This window comes from Nannospalax galili, unplaced genomic scaffold, assembly GCF_000622305.1.
Source record: "Nannospalax galili isolate Female #2095 unplaced genomic scaffold, S.galili_v1.0 scaffold957, whole genome shotgun sequence".
Lineage (NCBI taxonomy): Eukaryota > Metazoa > Chordata > Mammalia > Rodentia > Spalacidae > Nannospalax > Nannospalax galili.
The window spans coordinates 421,356-427,853 of record NW_008340047.1 but is presented as its reverse complement, the minus strand read 5'-3'; the positions used below and the strand labels follow the sequence as shown (position 1 = coordinate 427,853).

Genomic DNA, 6,498 nt, shown 5'->3' with positions numbered 1-6,498 from the left:
TTTATTATTTTTATTTTATGTGTATGCATGTATTGCCTGCGTGTAGGTAAGTGCACCCATGTCGTGCAATGCCCACAGATGACAGAAGAGTCTGTTGGATCCCCTGGAACTGGAGTTAGGACAGTTGTTAGCTGCCATGTGAGCACTGGGATTCAAACCCAGGTCTTCTGCAAGAAGTGTTCTTAACCATTGAGCCACCTCTCCAGCCTCCAAAATATTTTAAAATTATATTTATTTATTTAGTATGTGGGTGTGTATGGGCCTTGGTATATGTGTGGAGGTCAGAGGTCAGAGAACAGGCTTATGGGAATTGGGTCTCTCCATCCATCATATGGGTTCCAGGGATTGAACTCAGGTCCTCAGGCTTGGTGATAAGTGCCCTTATCCACTAAGCCATCTTGAAAACCCCACAGAAATATTCTTAATAGGGCCTGAAGAGATGGCTCAGTAGTTAAGAGCATTGCTGTTGCAGAAGACCTAGGTTCAAGTCCCAGCACCCACATGGCAACCAACAACTGTCCATAACTCCAGTTCCAGGGGATCCAACATAGGTGCACTTACATAAATGCAGACATAACACTCGTACACATAAAATTAAAAACAAATAAGAAATATTCTTTTTATTTTTTTAAGTTTTAAAACATTTTTATTTATTATTTTTATTTTATGTGTATACGTGTATTGCCTGCACGTAGGTAAGTGCACCCATGTCATGCAATGCCCTCAGAGGTCAGAAGAGGCTGTCAGATCCCCTGGCCTCAAACTCACAAAGAGTTGCCTGCCTCTGCCTCCCAAGTGCTGAGATTAAAGGTGTGTGCCACCACACCCGGCTACTTTTTTCTTTTTAAAAAAAATTTTTTTTTCCTCAGGCAGGTATGTGCCTGAGTGTATGATGTACACCACATGTGTGCAGGTGCCGATAGACACCAGAAGAGGGCATCAGATCCCCTGGGGTTGGTGTAAGAAAATTGTAAGCCACCTGATGTGGGCGTTGGGAACTGAAACCAGGTCCTCTGCAAGAACAGCAAGTACTCTTGACCTCTGAGCCATTTCTCCAGTCCCTAAAATTTACTTTTCATAATGGGAATTACAAAAGATGTAATCCCAGTGAATCATAACTTTCAGGATCTGGGTAAACTTACTCTGTATGTTTTCTTATTAAGTCTTACCAAAACACCCATGAAGTATCAACAATATGATTGCCAAAGGAAGACCAACATAATGACAACATAAGTTGACAAGTCGATGTGGATGGAGGAAATTTCACAAGGTCTCATCTCTAGATGAAGAGCTGCAGGCAATCAATGGATGTTGAGAGGAAGAATCAGTTTTCTTCAGGAACGCATTCCCTGATAGGTTATCCAATCCCAAGAGATTAGCTCTAAACACATGTGCATGTTAACATCACTAGATGGACTCAGTAGGATATACATATGAAGTACCCTTTCCCCATGTCCAATTATTACTGTTTTATATATATGTGTGTGATTATATATAAAACAGTAATAATTAAAGAAGAGGTCAAGATATTAAGAGGAAGTAGGGGGAACATAGCAGGAGTTGGAGGGCAAAGAGGAAGGGATGGAGATGATGTAAATACAGCACTCATGTATAAAATTCTTAAAAATGAAAAAAAAGGGGGGGCTGGAGAGATGGCTCAGTGGTTAAGGGCACTGACTGCTCTTGCAGAGGACCTGGGTTCAATTCCCAGCACCCACAAGGCAGCTACAAACCTTCCTTAATTCCAGCTCCAGGGGATCCAACACCCTCTTCCAACCTCCACAGGAACTGCACAACATAAAATATTTTTAAAAAGAAAAAGTTTTGGGGCTGGAGAGATGGCTCAGTGGTTAAGAACACTGGTTATTCTTGCAGAAGACCCAGGTTTGAATCCCAGCATCCACATGGCAGCTAACAACTGTCTGTAACTCCAGTCGCAGGGCATCCGACAGCCTCTTCTGACCTCCTTGGGCATTGCTAGACACGACATGGGTGCACTTACCTACATGCAGGCAATACACGCATACACATAAAAAAAGAGAAAAAAAAGTTTTAAAAATAAAAAAATTAAAAAAAATAGAGATAACTCATATTTAAACATTTTTAAACGTATTTAAACATTTAACTCATGTTTAAATGATTTTATTAAATGCTCAGAAAATTTCTAAACTCTTTTGCTAGGGAAATTTAAAATGTAAATTTAAAAGACTAATTTTAGGAATGGCCTATCTGTAAAGATACTTTCACATGATTTCTGGACTTTGCTCTCTAGGAAATTACTTACATTTGTCAATGTTGAGATGGGCTGATCTTGCTACTGAGATAAAGTTTTCACTCATCATTAAGCTCACAACCATCCATAACTCCAGTTCTAGAGATCCCAACAGCCGTCTTCTGGCCTCCAAGGGCATTGCATGCATGTAGTGCTTTTACATTTACGCAGGTGAAACATTTATACACATAAAAAATAAAAATAGGGCTGGAGAGTTGACTTAGTGTTTAAGAGCATTGGCTGCTCTTGAAGAGGACAGGAGTTTGGTTCCCAACACCCATATGGTGGCTAAAAACCATCCATAACTCCAGTTCCAGGGGGTCTGCCGCCCTCTTCTGAACTCCCTGGGTATTGCACAGCATGAGTACGCTTACATATATGCAGGCAATACATTCACACACATAAAATAAAAACAACAAATAAAATGTTTAAAAGATAAGTTAAATAAAATTTAAAAATGTAAAACTATGATTGCTTATGTTTTCTGCTGATTTTTTTTCAGGATTTTACTACTTAGAAAACTTTGTCTTGGCCCTTGGGTGGCACAGTCAGTGCAATACTGACCAGAAAACTGCCATAGCACAGTCAAGGTTCATTTAAGTATGTTTATGTTAAAGTCTTTTAAAGGCCACTTTATAAGCAAATATTTAAGATAATTTTAATTTAGTTAATACTTTGTATCTGTGACTAGATTATGTACAGCAGTGTGTCTGAACTTTATATATCACACAAAGATTTCCAGGGTTAAAGATAATGTAAATTTAACACATGCAAAGTGATCAAGATATATTTTTTGGCAGCCATGGTGGCACATGCCTTTAATCCCAGCACTCTGGAGGCAGAGGCAGGTGGATCTCTGTGAGTTCAAGGCCAGCCTGGTCTACATAGTGAGTTCTAGGCCAGCTGGCGCTACAGGGAAACCCTGCCTCTAAAAGACAAAAAATAAAAAAAATAAAAAAGATATTCTCTTTTAAAAAGTTATTTTTCAGCTGGGCAGTGGTGGTGCATGCCTTTAATCCCAGCACTTGAGAGGCAGAGGCAGGAGGATCTCTGTGAGTTTGAGAACCCCCTTGGTCTACATAGTAAGTTCCAGGTCAGCTGGGGTTACAGGGAGACCCTGGCAAGTGCACAATGGGGCTTTTCCGATGAGCAGTTCCAGGAGGCCTGCACCGAGCTCTGCCGTTGGCTGGGGCTGACTGGCAGCTGCTGGTGGAGGCCTAGGGCATCATCAGCTACCAGCTGCTGGTCCAGCTGTCTGGACTCTATGAATATAAAGTGTTTGGCATTCTGGACAATTGCCCACCAGCTCTCCTTGCAGACGTCTACATGGACTTGGACTACAGGAAACAGTGGGACCAGTATGTGACAGAAGTCTATGAAATGAGCGATGGAAAGATGGTGGCACGCTGGGAAGCGAAGTGCCCTTTCCTCCTGTCCAACAGAGATTAGTCTACATCTGCCAACAGCCAGACCTGGATGTGGAAGGAAGATCCACCTGGTCCTGGCCCAGAGCATCTCTCTGCCTCAGTTTCCTGAGAAATCTGGGGTGATCCGAGTGAAGAGTATCCGCAGAGTCTGGGGATCAAGGGTGATGGCAAGAAGGTGGAGCAAAGTTTTCATGTACCCAGGTGGCCAAATTCTGTCCTGGTTCATTAACTGGGCAGCCAATGGCGTTCCAAACTTTTTGAAAGACACAGCAAAACCCTGTCCGAACTACCTCAAGAAAACCTAAGAACGAGAATCAGACCTGGCACCCAACGAATGACGTCTTTGGAAGTACGACAACCCACTGATGCTTGGCTTTCCTTTCACATTTCTGTCTTCAGAGACCACATGCCCTCTAGCACACAGTCCTAGGCCTTTTCGCCTGTCACCTGGTTCACTGCCTGCCTCCTTTCCCAGTGACCCCTGGGCTGGCTGGCTGCTTCTACTATTGAATAGGAGGCCTACATTTGTTTATTTATTTATTTATTTATTTTTAAAATTATTCTCTGTGTATGTGAGCCGGAGGTTAGAGGGCAGCTTACAGGAGTCTTCTCCCACAACCTTGTGGGTTCTGAGGATGGGACTCAAGTTGTCAGCCTTGATGGTAAGCACTTTTTTAAAGTATATTTTTATTGAATGTATTGAATTTCACATAATACGTCCTTTTTATTGAACTTGTAAAATTTCATACAACATTTCCTATTCAAATCCAGAACCTCTCACCTATCTCTATTTATTTATTTTTGGTCTTTTTGAGACAGGGTCTCCCTGTAGCCCCAGCTGTCCTAGAACTCACTATGTAGACCAGGTTGGCCTTGAACTCACAGAGATCTGCCTGCCTCTGCCTCCCGAGTGCTGAGAGTAAAGGCAGGCACCACTATGCCCTGCTTTGTTTATTTTTTTAAGTAGGGAAATGGTCACTAGGGAGCAGGGGCATTCCATTGTTGCAATTTTAGGGGGATGGATGGGTGGAGGAAAGACAACAAATTCTAAGTGACCATTCCTAAGCAGGCTCCTTCCTAGAATATGCCTCCTTGAAACATAGGTGTAGCTGCTAGAGGGGGCCTTTGATTCAGCGCTAACCTTATGTGCCCCAGAACGGGAGACTCAGGCTAATATTCATTCTCTTTATGCTTTGTTGACTCTAATAGTCTAGGGTTTGAAGTTAAAAGCAAGTTGGCCCTGTTCCTGCTTGGGGAAGATCAGCAGCTGCTTTGGTAGCAGACCATTACACACTAGGCCTAAGCACATGCTGTGATAACTACATTTTCCTGATTGCCGACAATCTGGATTTGTCTTTTTCCCAGAAGCCACTGGAAAATGCCACTTATACCTCTCTAGTCATGTGTGTGACTGCAAACCCCAGGCTTCCAGAACAAAGATGGCTTGTGAGTAGTGCAATGAGACTGTCTGTATAGTAAGGTAACTTTCCCTTCTAGAATGTTTGGAGATGTTGAAGGGGAAGTAATAGTTTGTAACCAGGTCAAATTTAATTAGTGATTTGGTGAGTCTTTACCTTTTATTCTTAGGAATTCTACCTCTTCTACTACCAAAAGGCCCTATGTTTTATCCTGAATTTTGGTAGGGAAAGATATTCTGTTGCCAAGGCACACCCTTGAGGATCTCAGGGAAAATTTTATCTACTTTGTGCGATGGTACCAAACCTTGATTAGTGGATATAGAAATTCAGGATGCAAAGCCAGAGGAAGGAGTTGTTAAAACGGGATTCCTTGTAGTGTTTCTCAGGGGAGAAAGGTGTGCTGCCCAGTGAATAAATACAGACTGACTTGGACATCTCTAGGGCACAGCTTCTTTCCTGCTTTTTTCTTGTTGTAAGAAAAAATTTGTCAGGTTCTTTTTGTTCACGCTAACATCCAGCTCATAGGTGTGAACAGAAGGGAATTGGGATTTCTCTTATAGGCAAGGCCAGGCATACTGGCTTCAAGAAGGTACTGGCACAGGGGCTCAAAGTAAGTTTAAGATTCAGCTCTGCTCTCCAATTTATGTTTGATGTTAACCTATATTTGGTGGTAGGATTACTGCTAACAGCAGTAAATAGGCTCATAGCAAGCAGAAAAAGAAAGATGCATAGAAAGTAATAAAGAAAAAATATTTCTTTTCAATAGGTACTGTGTTGTCTTGTAAATTAAGTTCTCCCTATGGTTAAAAAAAGTTATTTTTCTTTTTTATTTTTGAATCAAAAATCCTAAATTTTGTCTCAAAAGTAGAAGATGGATTAATACATAAAGGACTTTTGGGTAGTGGTCTAATTAATGCTGGTACTGTTTTTTATTTTGGTTTTTTTTTTTTGAGATAGAGGCCTGGAACTCATTATATAGACACAACTGGTCTTGATCTCACAGAGATCTGCCTGCCTCTGCCTCCTGAGTGTCCTCAGTGTTGGGACTGAAGGTGTGCACCCCCACACCCAGCCAGCACTAACTTCTTGACATCTATCACTTACCTGTTGAGTGCAGCCTGGAATCAGGTTAGATATCCTAGCAGCAAGGAATAATCAAAATCAAACCACCAAATGGTTGATCAGTGATGTCTTCAGAGAAAAATTCAGACAGGGAGGCGTTATCAGAATCAAAATAACGTGATGTTGGATAGTGGTGCCTGCTTGTAATCCTAGCACTTGAGAGGCTGAAGAAGGAGGCTTGTATGTTTGAGTCCAGCCTAGGCATCATAGAAAAACTGGGTCTCAAAGCCAACAATAAAATGGAGTCACTTGTGGCACC

At 41.8% G+C, this 6,498-nt stretch overlaps 1 pseudogene; it reads left to right on the top strand.

Annotated features, from left to right (window-relative positions):
- The window catches only part of LOC103735601, a 45,469-nt pseudogene extending 41,465 nt beyond the window's left edge, over positions 1-4,004 (top strand).
- The last annotated feature ends 2,494 nt before the right edge of the window (positions 4,005-6,498 follow it).